This window comes from Loxodonta africana, chromosome 1 (genome assembly GCF_030014295.1).
Source record: "Loxodonta africana isolate mLoxAfr1 chromosome 1, mLoxAfr1.hap2, whole genome shotgun sequence".
Classification (NCBI taxonomy): domain Eukaryota; kingdom Metazoa; phylum Chordata; class Mammalia; order Proboscidea; family Elephantidae; genus Loxodonta; species Loxodonta africana.
Genome location: NC_087342.1, coordinates 139796005 through 139811519, shown reverse-complemented (window position 1 = coordinate 139811519; position 15515 = coordinate 139796005).

The window sequence follows — 15515 nt, the reverse complement described above, 5'->3', positions numbered from 1 at the left end:
AAGATAGAAATGGTATTATTTGTACAAACAGTTTGATTTTTCATTGATTAGAATACAGTTTTGTTGGTCTTTTTTTTTAAAGTACAAAAGTAAAACAAACTCAGTTGTGAAATCAAAGATGTGTTAAGCATAACTATACTTTTTCTTCTGGGTGAATGTCTACTTTAAAAAAAAACTAGGTAGTTGCGCTATAATTTTAAATCCTGAATACAATTCAGATGAATTCTGAAAATGGACACTAAAAATGATACCAGGAAAAATAATTTTCATGTCTTATAATGAACATTTTTTTGTTATTATTGCCTCTTATTATCAGTATCTTTTTTCTAAATTTGATCTTTATTTGTCTTCAGGGGTTGGAAATGTTACATATAAACACTTCATATAAACATATGAACACACACACACACTGCAACGTTGTATATACTACAGGTAGTCCCTGTCTCACCACAGGGCTTCATTCCAATCTTAAGTGTGACCTGTCACAACTCAAATACATAGTAAGTCAGGAACTGCCTGTATACATATTACAGACAATGAGTACTGTGAATGTAAACATTTAAAGTATGGCCATACCAACCTCCTCTACCCTGGTGTGCTTAAGTAACCTGTGTAGATTCATACAATTTTGAGCCTCTTCTGCCCTCACTGACAGGCTCCCTTCAGAAGCTCATGCTAATTGACTTTCCATATGGAAAACCACTACATATATCACCTCTTGGTGTTAGGCTTCACATTCTAAGAACTACGTGTGTTATGGATTGTTTTATAGACCTGTCTAATCTTTGGCTGAGAATTCTCATATCTTCCTTTCACAATTAACCAAATTTCACATCTCAGAAAGAGTCTTTGTTTATTTTTCCTGCAGCTTTTTCTATTCTATTTTCTATTAACTATGGCACAGAACTGGATAATGCAAGAACAGGAGAAATAAGGATTCTTCTCTGATGGCACATTTTGCAAAATGTTTCCAGTGAATCCCTGTCATGTGTTCTTCTCTCTTAAGATCATGTCAGTGAGAGGATTTCTTATCAGCTGAATTAGCTTTGATGGGAAAGAGTTGTAGAAGCCTTTGTCTTCATCCACTATTCAACAATACATTATTTTATACCTACTTCCTATGATACAGTAATAACTACTCTCTGATGAAGGAATTTTGCTCTTTAAATCTTTATTACTCAGCTATCTGAATTATATCCTTACATAGTTTTTTTTTTTTTTAATAGGGACCATTTATATTTAAGTTCACTCTCCTTATTGTGCAGATGAGGAAATCAAGAAAATCTCAGAAGCCTGTGACTCATCCAAGATTAATCCATTTTTTAATCAAAGAAGGGCTTAGAACATAGACCTTTTGATTCCAAGTTGTGTGTGTTTTATTAATTCTCATTCAACCTCCTTCTCTTAAGCAGGTAAGTGGAGATATCTGAAAATTAAGTTTCTCTGCCTACACTTGATTCTACACTCAAAGTAATTTAAGTTACAAATAGAATAATCTAACAAAGACTCTTACAGCTGATCACATTTAAGCATAGATATCCAATTCCAATGTATAGAGAGACCTAAATAGATGGCCAACTGCATTTATTAAATAATCTCTAAAACTGTCAGATTCCACTTCCTGCAGCACCATTTCTTGCTAGCTGTAGACACTAAACATCAGATAATGTAATTTAATTGATAATATAGATATTATAGATAATCATAATATTATGATAATATAGATAATTTCCAAATATCCAGCCCTGTGACATTCAATGGAATCAGACAGTTTGTGTAATTCATAGATATTTAGGCAGCTTGTAGACAGCCTCTGAAAGACAGAACGGTATATGTTATGGGATTAAAGGCTGAAGTAGGCAGTTGAAGAACAGGAACACCAGGTACTAGATGAATTTACAACAACATGTACCATTATGGTGAAGTGGTTAAGAGCTCAGGCTAACCAAAAGGTCAGCAGTTCCAAACCACCAGTAGCTCCTTAGAAACTCTACAGGGCAGTTCTACTCTGCCCTACAGTGTCACTATGAGTTGGAATTGACTCAACAGCAACAGGTTTAATTTTTGGTTTGGGTAGGAATTGGATTTTTTAGTCATTACAACAAAGAAAAATAGTTGAAAGAGCTAAAAACACATTTTAGAAATACTCAAAGATCTTTAATCAATAAAGTGAATACTATAGCTCTTGAGTGAGATAAAATTTTAAAACAAATACTTTAAAATATGGTAGCTGTAAAATGATCCTAGTCAAGAGGAAAAGAAACATCTTTTAAAATAAGGATTACAAAATCTAATTTTTTGGTTGTAAAATGTTAGCTTTTCTCCCTTTGTGAGGAGAAATGAGTTAAGAGAATATTCAGTATAGTATATTAAATAACACTTTTCCATTTTCAATAGCATGTGAAAAGATGGGGCTATTACCACATGTTTCAATCATGTATTCCATCTGTGAACAATCACTTGAGCCTATTTCTCAGAATTTGATTGTACAATTAATCTAATTTCATGCTTTTTCTCCAAAATGTTTTTTTTCTCTTTTTTTTAGCAAAAAAAAAGTGGGAAAAAATGCCTTTGAAAGTGAATTAATCAATTTTGTATAAAATACTAATCTGGACTTTAGGTTTAGTTGGGGATTAAAAAAACCTCTTAGTTTAAATTGAGATTGGGAATTACTTGAGGATTTTATTTTTTCCATACATTTTATGCCTGAATGGTTACTTTTAATCAGTTTGTGAGCTTACCCTTGCAATAAGATGTTTTCAAATAACACCCGAAATACACTGAAAATAATCCATCTTCTTGTCAATAAATATGTGAGTATGCAATGATGAATGAATAATTTTAATCATATTTTAAATATTAAAGTATTGCTTGTTTTTACTGTTAAACAATAAACTAAGGTATTTCCAATTCAAATCAGCAAATTGTTACCTGATATTAGACTTTTTGTTTTGTTCTGTTTCTCACATAAGTATGTATTTTATATAATTCATACCATAGCTATTTCATTTTCTCACTTTATATTTGGTTGTAAAACTATTTAATAATATTTACATGGGGATTAAAGGATCCCTGGAGGCACAGTGGGTAAGCACTTAGCTGCTAACAGGAAGTTTGGTGGGTGGTGCAAACCCACCAGCTAATCCACAGCAGGAACCTGAGGTAGTCTGCTTCTGTGTAGATTTACGGCCTTGGCAACACCATGGAGCAGTGAGTCGGAATTGACTCAGTAGTAACAGATTTTAAATGGGGATTAAAGCTAATCTCTCTGCTTTCTTTCTAATTTTCTAATTTCCTTCATTGGTAAAATTTCATTATAATTTTAAAATACTTTTGATATTGAAGATAAGGGTTTGGATGGTCTTCCCAAACTAACTTTAAGGCTAACTTTAAGAGTAACAGACGGTGAAACATAGGTTTATAATTTATTGTTTTTAATGAAGATACTGGAAGTTCATGATCATTTTAATAACTACAAAATAAAACTTTAAAGGAGTAATATTAAATAGAAATCATTCGAACTCTACCTTTTACTTTATGTAAGCTATTTGATGCTTTCATTGAATATTAATGATTCATGATGCTGATAGAAATTAATGTTCTGCATAAAGTGGTAGAAAAGACTGATTCCAATTTCTTCATTTCAATCAGTTTCAATCAGCAACCTAAGCAGTGACTTTCACAGTCATTTCAAGGAATAGAAATGATTTGGGCAGTTATTATTAACAATAATTTCAAAAGAATAAAAATAAATACAGTTTTGTGTTTTTAATAAATTAAAATTTCCAAGGAGTTTAATAAGTAATCTGAGATTATAGTACTCCCATTAGTATTTTCCACCACTTTAGAGGTTACTATTTTTACTAAAACTACTGAATTTAATGATTTATACTTTTGAACCAAGAAAGTATACAGAAAATCAACTGTGGCTATAATGAACATTTCAGAGAAGAGGAGAGGAGGGGAGCAGAGGGGAGAGGAAGGAAAGAGAGCAGAGGAGAGGAGAAATGTGTACTTATGAATTATCTGTTCAGGTTCACAGCCCATTTTCCATAGTAGTTTTCTCTTCTGTTTTTGTAAGATATCTGAAAAGAACATTAGCCCTTGATAGTACAAGGAATCTGAACCAGATGGTTTGAATTCAAATCTCAACTCCACCACTTACTAGCTGACTAACCTGGGCCAATTTTCTTTATTTTGTTTTAGTGAAAATATACACAGCAGAACATAGCACATTCCTCAGTTTCTACGTGTACAATTCAATAACATTTGTTACATTCTTCAAGCTGTGTCACCACTTCCACTATTTCTACCCATATTGTTTCACCGCCATTGACTTAGGCTCACTACCCCCTAAACTTTTCATCTGTTCTTTAGAGTTGCTGTTGACAATTTGATCTCATATAGATTCTCTTTACAATAGTGCAATTGTCATGGTGAACGTTCTTACTGATACAGCTAAACAGCTGTTTAATTTAAAGGTGACTTCAGGGGAAAATTTTGGTTCATGATTTAAACCTAGGGAAATTTTCTTAATTCTCTGTACCTCACTTTTCTTATCTGTAAAATGATAACAATAATAGTATTCCTCCCTGAGAACTTAGCCAAGTTAACCTTCCATGACCATTGGCATAAACAGTATGCCAGCCATTTTTATGCCTCTGGACCTCATTGGCAGTATGTTTTTCCAACTGTAATGCATTTAAATAAATGTAATACGCTTAAAAAAAAAACTTTATTCCTCAATGCCCTCATCCATAAAATAAGGATAATAATTATAATGCCTACTTTACAGTGCTGCTATAATAATGACATGCTTTTACATGTTTAAAGTGCTTCTATGTAACCAATAAGTGTTATTATTATTTTTGCTTTTTATCATTTTCATGATTATTATTCTAACAATGCTTGGTATATAATTACCCCACTACTGTTATTATATGTTGTACATAATTGTGTTTATAGTTCTTTCTAGAATTTTGAGTTTTGCATGGATAGATACGTTAGATATGTTATTGTGTTCTTTAAATGACTCTGTCATTCAAATTCCAAGGAGTCCTTGGATGGCGCAAACAGTTAAGTGCTCTGCTACTAACAGAATGGTGGGCAGTTTGAACCCAACCCTGGCACCCTGGAAAAAATGCCTGGTGATTTGCTTCTGAAAGGCCACAGTCATTAAAAACTTTTGGAGCACAAAGTCTCTTACGCAACACACAGGGTCATCATGAATCAGAACTGACTCGACAGCAACTGGTCTTTTGGTTTTTATAATCTCATGACATTGATGCTTTTATTGCCTTATTTTACAGATGAGAAAACTGTTCTCCTCCAACCTATATTTGGATAACTTTTTAAACTTCTCATGTTCATCACTACAGGTGCATTTCTAAATGCCAGTAACATTTTTAAAATATATATTGTTCTATTTTATTTCTAGAGTTTGATGGAAAAATAATCAAAATAATAAAACAAAAAACATATTTATAGAGTTTTCTTTTTAATGGAAATTGCTTATAAAATAATAAACAGAAAAGCCTAATGATGTAGTTGAGATTCTTATTATTATTTTGCCGACATAAGCACCACATTTTATTAAACTGAATCACTCTGTTTGAGTGCATATATAATTCCTATGGCAACTCTCAACCATAACTTATGTCATTAATCTTTTTCAGCTAGTTTGTTATTGAAATTCAACTTTTAAAACATTTATAATCTATTATTGGTATCCCAAACATTTTATTTTATCAGTGTTTCATTTTATTGAAAATGAAAAGTCTCATAGATCACGACATAGAATTTTTTAAAAAGATATGTATCAGCAGTAAAGATGAAGTTTTGCTTATCTCTGTTCACACTGCAGAGAAAAAAAGGGGGAAGATCTTTGGATCCAGTTGAGCAAAATTGTGGAACTAAACACATGTAGTCCCTTCCATGGTACCCTCTGAAACCCTTGCTCTGTGATTAACAAGTTCTGAGGACTTTGCTTTCTTTGCAGAGGGAAGAGAGTTTTTCGTTTGTTTTGTTTTTGGCACTCGAAGCAACTCTGGCCAGGAAGTAGAGTTGCTTCCTCTCTTCTTGGCTTTGCTAATTCCAGACTACTTCTCTACCCTGTCTTGCCAAAACTTCCCTATTTTTTTCAGACTCATGATAACATTTGGCTATCATCGCTTCTTCTTCTCCGTGCATTTCTCTTCATTGTGGAACCATAACTTCTCCCACCCAATCCCATTATCATTTTTTTGAGTTCATCTCCATGGGGAAGACTCTTTGAGCACCTTGGCATTAGAGTTCCTGTAATGCTGTTTTCCGTCACTCCACTTCTACCACCTGCTAGGATAGTCATATCCCAACACCTCCTATCTTCCAACCCCACTGATAGATTCCTCAATGCTATTAAAACTACTAGTCCACAAACCCGGCCATTTTCTCACTACACACCAGTCTTCTCTTCACCTCACTCCCCTTAGTACTCAGCTTATAGTCCATAGCCCATTTTGCCCTTTCAAAGTTGCTTATCGCCTTTGACTTTCTCATCCTCTGATGTCCTTCTTTGGCAACTCCTGACTCCTGTTGAATCCAATCCCTCAACTTATTCCTGCCTGCACCCTAACCAGCTAAATGTCACAGAGAAAAATTACACAATCAGGATAACTGACTTCCGTTTTAATTCATCATGACAAAACTGAAATGTTAATACAACACGGCCAGGCAATTCCATAACGTATCCCTGGTAAGCCCGGTCTCGGTCGCCTAGGTCGGTGCTCCTTAAACTGGTTGGTGCTCATGTGTGAACTACTAATGATCCATGAAAACGAAGTATAGGAACTGATAGTAAGAGTTTAGAAACATTTAATCTTAAGGAAGAATTTTAATTTTGTTGAATCTAATGTTAAAATAATTCCGATTGTATTTTCTCTGTTACTTTTTAAAATTTAATTCTCCAGCATTCATTTTTATCATATTTTATAAACATATTTGTCCATGGTGGATTGGAAATGAAAAAGAAATGATCTTCCTCTCAGATAATTTGAAAAATACTCTCCTGGATGACTATTTCGTACCTTTGTATTTCATCTAAAACCTCTGTTTGCTTTCCCCATCATTTTACAGGCGATACAGCTATCTTATACTTCATTGAAAAAAAAAAAGTAAAAACTATAAAAAAGGAGTTTCCTTACCTCCCCCTCACCAAGTTGAGAGTTGTACCAGCATTTGCATTGTTGCTGCCACTCTTTTGTTCAAAGAAAAAGGCTTCCTTCTCCTGTAAAGCTCAACCTCTCATCTTTTCTTACCCTTTCAAAGATTTTGCTCCTGCAGTTTTCTTTTCCCACTCCAAAATTATCACTCCTCTGTGTTTGATCTTTCCCATTTATCATACAAACAAGCTGTAGTACCTCTTATCTTAATAAATAAAGGAAAATATATAGATCTAGATTTGATATTCCCAAAAATTCCTACCTTATTTCTATTATCCCTTCATAGCACAAGTTCTCAAAAAGAGTATTGGTAACCTGATGAGTCTAGTCTAGAGAAACTCTCTAACTCTGGAAATATTGGGAAGAGGACACCCCAGACTCTGTCTCCCCATTGTGCTGTGATAATGTCCAATATTCCTTCCTACAGTTAATAAACTTGTACATTCTCCTTCTGCCTAAGAATTCCAGGATGAGGTTCTGACATTTTCAATCAAATGTTTCCACACAACTCAAAGAAGATATTGGCTAATTGTTTCATGACTGAGGCAGGCAGACCCGTAAGCCTCATTGTCCAGTCTTTTTAACTGAGTTCATCGCTCCACTATTGATAGACCCCTCAAAGCAGCAGACTAGAGCCCCCACAGCAGTGTTTTTGTTGAGTGCTCTCTGGTGGCCTTAACTAACTGTGTGTCACATTCAGGTCTGACTGCTAAGGTGCAAGTTCCTAACATTTTGAGGCAGAGTGAGTCTATTCTCTGAACACTGTCCCCATGGCCGATTTCATAGTCATTTCTCTATCTCTAGCAACCAGGAAAGGGTGACACAAAGTAGGAATTCAGCAATATTTTTGGATAAAAAATCCTTGAGAGGACAGTTGGTCAGAATAAATTTTATGAAGGAAAAAAAAAAGCTCATTAAGATGTCTTCTACTTTCTGAAATTAAATATTTACGAATCTGCATACTCTGCTAAAGTGTATAGTTTAGTATTTATTTGATGAGAGAACAGCATAGGAAAAACAGTGATGAAAATTCTCATGGGAAAATACACCACTTTCTGGTGAGGCTAAAGAGAAAAATATTACAGCATTAAGTAGATAAATATTTCAGCTCCTCAAGTTACTGCCATTATTAAATGTTGTTCAATGATGCTTTAATATATTGATATTTTAAGATAATATGTTTCTAATTGTTCAGAAGAAAAGTGTGTTCTGACTTTCAGAGAAAAATGATTTTGAAATACATGAAGCAGCAATAAAAATTATAATCTGAATACTGCTAATGTTTTCCTGACCTTGCATCATTGTTCTTACTGATCTCCCTATATGAGATCCCAATTTTGCTTAACATTATCCTTATGTCAAATGCTTTGAGTTCTTTACTGAGCTTAACAATTTTATTTTTGTTAGACAAGTAAAATTGTAAGTGATTTTGTTCTAATCATTTAAATACATGTATTTAAAACAGTTATGTTAAAAGACTTTAAAGCATGAAAACAGAAAACTTAGGAAATGAGATCATGTTTGAGATGATCTTTTTTCTTCTCAGTTAGCTAAATTAGATAATTATATAAAATATGATATTTAATAAAGTAAGTGATAAATTTGTGTAATATTAAAAAATGAAACTATCATTTCATCATAAAAAATTCATCATAGGTACTATCATATAATACTATCATACCATCATAAGTGTTAGTAATGTCATAAATGCTCTTTTATTACTGATTTCACATATTTGTTAGGTTATTTTATAAATATACAGGGACCGTCTATTATTGGCTATGCAAATATAGCTCCCTTCCTCCTATTTCAATTCTAATTATGTGTTTTTGATGGGCCCTGGCATGTGCCTACAGCTGCTATCCCAGTCGTCAACATTGATAAATTAGAAGTGGATATTGATCCACGGACTGTCAATTAGGGCTCTTAGTTGGATTTCTTTTAACTTGATGCCACAAGCCTCAGCAGTTCTCTTGTGGTGAAGGTGGCTGGAAAGAATGAAGACGACATATGGAGAGAAGTAGCGATGAGAATTGGAGAGTGAGAGTCCAGTTTACTTTGGATTCTTTAGTTTTAGTGTCCTTGAACTTTACCTCTTCCCTTCATACAGTCAGTAAACCTGTAAATTTTTCTTTTGTCTAAGAATCCTGGGATGAGTTTCTTACATTTTCTTCCAAACATTTCCTAACCGTACGTAGATTCTAATTGTTATTTTCTACCAATGTACATCTCAGTAAAGAGAAAGGTGTTCGCACTGATTAGTTAATTCTCTTCAAGTCGATACTTTGGTGATCGAGGTAGTATAAAGCTACCTCTTCTTGAAGATTATCTATTACGAAGTGACACCTGGAGGAAATCTGTCAGGGAACAAATATGAAGATGAACATAGGAGCCATCTCATTAGAATATTCATGAAAATAAGTCTGAGTGACATTTACTATGAAAATTGGAAAAAAAACTCTAGAATAAAAGATATCTCCTTCCACAAGTGAAATTATCAACTGGTTAAGTGCTATGAAATTATTATCAACAGTTCAAATGTAAAAACTAAATTGTGGTTGTAAGCATCACTTTTGGGGTGAGGAGCTGTGAAAAGTCAAGATTATACTCATTGCAGAGAGGGTATCAAAGCATAGTACTGTATTAATCTTTCCTTTGAACTAGCCTTATTTTAAGTGAAAACTTTCAAAATGTAAAGTCATGCTTTAAAATAAAATTTTTTATCAAAGAAATTATGTAATTAGGTATTTAACAAAGACTATTTCAGTTAATGGTGGCAGAATTATTTGTCCTGCACCAAAGCTGAAGATTTCGTAATTGTCTTGATAAGATATATGCTCTTAGAGAACCATCATCATCCCTCAAAAAGCTGGTGGTATCATACTGACTGCTCAGGCTAGCTCTACAGTCACAATGAATTTCACTGTTCTGCAGGTCTTGATTAGTCTCCAAGATACTGTGAACTTAGCACTGTGCTAGCTCTTAGGAGAAATGATGATAGATGATAGATACACTGGTACATAGATAGATAAACCCTTACCTTCAAGGATCTTTAGTAAGGATTTAAAATTAACTCCCTGGGAAACGGTAAAGTCAGTGGTGCAGTGGTTAAGAGCTTGGCTGCTAACCAAAAGGTTGGCAGTTTGAATCCACCAGCCACTCTTTGAAAACCCTATGGAGCAGTTCTACTCTCTCCTATACGGTCATAATGAGCCAGAATCAACTTGATGGCAATGAGTTTTGGTTTCATAAATACAATAAGAATTCCTATCAGAGATCAAATTCGGAATGAAGTATATCACTGAGGATAAGAAGGCTTGATGTTGAAGGAAGTTAGGTTTGGGAGAAATAATAATGGACACTATATTTAGAGAATAAAACCAAAAACCCACTGCCGTCGAGTTGATTCGGACTCATAGCGACCCTACAGGACAGAGTAGAACTGCCCCATAGAGTTTCCAAGGAGCGCCTGGCTGATTCGAACTGCTGATCTCTTGGTTAGTAGCCGTAGCACTTAACCACTCTACCACCAGGGTTTCCTATTTAGAGAATAGACCAAGAAAAGGTATACAAATGGAATGGGCTATTGTGGGTGGGATGCTGTGTGGATATTGACTTGAGTAAATCTACTGAGAAAGATTAAGTTCTTGTCTATTTCAAAACTATAATAAAACTGCTGGATATATTTTAGCCAACTTTAAAAGGCCAATATATCGTGGTCTGGTTTAAAATAAAAACATTTTAGAGTATGAAAAACCCACAATGAACGTGCTGTAGGAATACCTCAAAGACCACAATCTAAAGGCCATTTGAGAGAGAAAAACTGCCTTCATAAATAGACCCAAAGGCTGACCATTTTTAGGTGGAAAGAGAGAGGTAATTACTTTTAAAGGCAACTAAGGCGTGTGGTGGAAGACTTTTCGACAATGTGAGAAAGTTTGGGCACCCAAAACCAGGCAAACATCTTTCAGAACCACTGACACTGAAACTGAGTAACAGATCCATCTGACTGTTAACCACAAGAGGAATGCTCTTTCAAAATCAGCTAAAAGTGAAACCCCGGAGAGATAGAACGTAAACAGATAAATTAATAAATAGGAGCACAAGGCAGCATGTGCCGATTGACAAAGGCAGAATGGCAATGGGTGCTCTGTGGATTGATAAGCAGGAAATAATATAATTAAAGCAGTGTTTTAGAAAGAAAGAGATTCCTTATCCTCATTATGACACCGCTGCACCATCTTTTGAATAAGCCATTTAGCTCGTTTCTACAGTTCCTGAGTACTGTACAGGGATGTGTACCATTTTAGTGCAAAATAGCCGTATTTTGGAGGTAGAAACACTAATGTAGTACTGGATCTTCAAATTATCACTTCAGAAATCTGTCTTTACTAGAGGATTAACTATTATGTATGTGTGTGTGTATATATATATATATACAGTTAGTTGTTGTTAAGTTGGCTCTACCTCATGGCGACCCCATGTATAACAAACAGAACAAACAGCAGAATGAAACTCTGCCTGGTTCTATGCCATCTTCATGATCACTGGTATGTTTGAGTCCATTGTTGCAACCACTGTATACTTTGAGTGTCTTCCAACGTAGGGGGACATCTTTTAGCATTATATTGAGCAATATTTTGTTGTGATATATAAGATTTTCAATGTTCAGAAGTAGATCTCCAGGCCTTTTTTCCTAGTCTATCTTAGTCTTGAAACTTTGCTGAAGTCTATCCACCATGGGTGACCCTGCTAGTATTTGAAATATCGGTGGCATAGCTTCCAGTATCATGGTAACTCCCAAGCCACTACAGTATGACACACTGACAGATGGCTGGTGATATATCTCTATCTCTATCTCTATCTCTATCTCTATCTCTATCTCTATCTCTATCTCTATCTCTATCTCTATCTCTATCTCTATCTCTATCTCTATCTCTATCTCTATCTCTATCTCTATCTCTATCTCTATCTCTATCTCTATCTCTATCTCTATCTCTATCTCTATCTCTATCTCTATCTCTATCTCTATCTCTATCTCTCTCTCTCTCTCTCTCTCTCTCTCCCTATCTCTCTCTCTCTCTATCTCTCTCTCTTTCTCTATCTATATAATCGTGACCCCCAATACCACCCAGCATGTTTTCTCCTTTTTCAAAATGGGCAACAGAGAGCTTAACATAACATAACTAAGGCCATGATAAACCTATAAGTTGTTCTTCCTCTGCTTGCCTTCTTCACCTACCTCTGTTAATGACTTTATTTTGGCCAAATGTTAATGACTTTGTTCTTTGTTTTAAACTGATGCAAATAACCTTTTGTTCTGTCCAGACTACCTGTGGCATACAACCCCCACAGGAAAGTTGGACCCCAGGTATCTGATATGTATATCTTTAACCTAATAAAGAAATGTCTGGCAAGGGACTACAAAGACACTTGTAACCCTTGTAAGATTCTGTATAAGCTCTAATTCGAAACTGCTCTTTGGGACTCCATAGAGGCAGCCTGTGTTGCTGCTGGGTCCCTGGTGATGTATGCATCTCCTTAATAAACTTTCTCACTCTTTCTGACTTGGAGTGTGTTTCATTGTGTAGACTGCTCCAGGGCACGGACCCTAATCAGGTAACATAATGGAGTAAATATAACCTCCCAGTATCTGTTGTCACATAGTGTAATTAATGCTGTAAGTTCTATGAAAAATCAGCTCTGTATGCAAACAGACATAAAGATAAGATACACACTTTGGCTTACATATTCGTGCAAACGAACTGGTTCTGATTTGCCACAAAAACAAGGATCACAATAATTTTATGGCTCCTTACCTATCTATCTATTGAATTCATACAACATGCCAGAATTGTTGAAACAGAAATAACAAGACAGATGAGGTACCTGCCCTCCTGGAGCTCACACTCTATTAGGAGAATAGAGACAGACAATAAACAATGACATTTTACTACACACTACAATTTCAGATTGTTATAAGAGCTATATAAAACAAGTTATGTGAAGGAGAGAGTAGGCATTGGGATGTGTATACTGGGTAGTCAGTGATGGCCTCTCTCAGGAGGTAACAATTGAAATAAAATTCTAATAACAAAAGGAGCCAGCTGTGAGAAAATCTAGTTTAGGCATTCTTGGCAGAAGGAAGAGAAAGAATAAAGGACTTAATGTAGAGGTGAGGAATGCCCAAGAAAATAAAAGAAATAGCTGTATCATGGTGAGAGGTACCTGGATAAGGAAGGACAGTGAAGGAGGCATACTTTTTGTTTTGTTTTGTTTTGGGGGGGGGGGGTAAAAATTTATTTATCGTGCTTTAAGTGAAAGTTTACAAATCAAGTCAGTCTCTCATACAAAAACTTATATACACCTTGCTATGTATTCCTGGAAACCCTGGTGGTGTAATGGTTGAGAGCTACGGCTGCTAACCAAAAAATCAGCAGTTTGAGTCCACCAGGAGTTCCCTGGAAACCCTGTGGGGCAGTTCTACTCTGTCCTATAGGGTCACTATAAGTCGGAATCAACTAGACGGCAATGGGTTTTTTGGGGGGGTTTATGTATTCCTAGCTGCTCTCCCCGCAGTGAGACAGCAACACTCCTCCTCTCTACCCTGTATTGCCCATGTCCATTCAACCAGCTCCTGTCCCCTCTACCTTCTTGTCTTGCCTCCAGACAGAAGCTGCCCACCTGAGCCAAGAAACCCACTCCTCATCGGTATCATTTTCTGTCTTATAGCCCAGTCCGATCTCTGTCTGAAGCGTTGGCTTCGGGAATGGTTTCAGTCTTGTGCTAAAAGGTCTGGGGACCATGGCCTCCGGGGTCCCTCTAGTATCAGTCAGACCATTAAGTCTGGTCTTTTTACAAGCATCTGAGGTCTGCATCCCACTGCTCTCCTGCTCCATCAGGGATTCTCTGCTGTGTTCCTTGTCAGGGCAGTCATTGGTGGTAGCCAGGCACAATGTAGTTCTTCCGGTCTCAGGCTGATGTAGCCTCTGATTTATATGGCCCTTTCTGTCTATTGGGGTCATATTCACCTTGGGTTGAGACCAAGTGATGCATCTTAGATGGTCGCTTGCTAGTTTTTAAGACCCCAGACATCACTCACCAGAGTGGGATGCAGAACATTTTCTTAATACATTTCGTTATAGGAGACATACTTTCAATGACAAAAGTCCTTATGAGCCATAGTAAGAAATTCAAATTGTAATCTATGTGCAAAAGGAAGCCATGTCTTCTAGGGTCCCTCCAGTCTCAGTCAGACTATTAAGTCTGGTCTTTTTCTAGAATTTGAGTCCTGTGCCCCACTTTTTTCCTGGTCTGTGTGGGACTCTCTGTTGTGTTCCCAGTCAGGGCGGTCATTAGCGGTAGCCGGGCACCATCTAGTTATTCTGATCTCAGACTGATGGAGTCTCTGGTTTATGTGGCCCTTTCTGTCTCTTGGGCTAATATTTTTCTTGTGTCTTTGGCGTTCTTCATTCTCCTTTGTTCTAGGTAGGTTGGGACCAATTGATGCATCTTAGCTGGCCACTTGCTAGTGTTTAAGACTCCAGACACCACTCTCCAAAGTGGGATTCAGAATGTTTTCTTAATAGATTTTATTATGCCAATTGACTCAGATGTCCCCTGAAACTGTGGTCCTCAAACCACCACACCTGCTACACTGGCATTGATGCATTTGGTTTTTTCAGGAAACTTCTTTGCTTTTGGTTTAGTCCATTTGTGTTGAACTCTCCTGTATTGTGTATTGTCTTTCTCTTCACCTAAAATAATTCTTATCTACTGTCTAGTTAGTGAATACCCCTCTCCCTCTCTCCACACCCTCATAACCATCAAAGAATGTTTTCTCCTGTATTTAAACCTTTTCTTGAGTTCTTATAATAGTGGTCTCATAAGATATTTGTCCTTTTGTGATTGACTAATTTCACTCAGCATAATGCCTTCCAGATTCATCCATGTTATGAAAAGTTTGCAGGATTCATTGTTCTTCTTCATCATTGCATAGTATTACATTGTATGAATATACCATAATTTGTTTATCCATTCATCTGTTGATGGGCATCTAGGTTGTTTCCATCTTTTTGCTATTTTGAAGTGCTGCAATGAACATGGGTGTGCATATATCCAGGAGAATAAAATTTTGATTCTTTTCATTCCAGAAAAATAAGATACTTTATAATCAAGCTCATATTTATTTTTGGTCAATTTATTATTATTATTCATGTGTCTGCTTTTATTGAATTGCTCCTGGTAGAGTAAAAAATAAGTTTTTCAATTTATTTTCAGAAAATTTATTGTCATCTGTGTTCTGCACTTAGATGC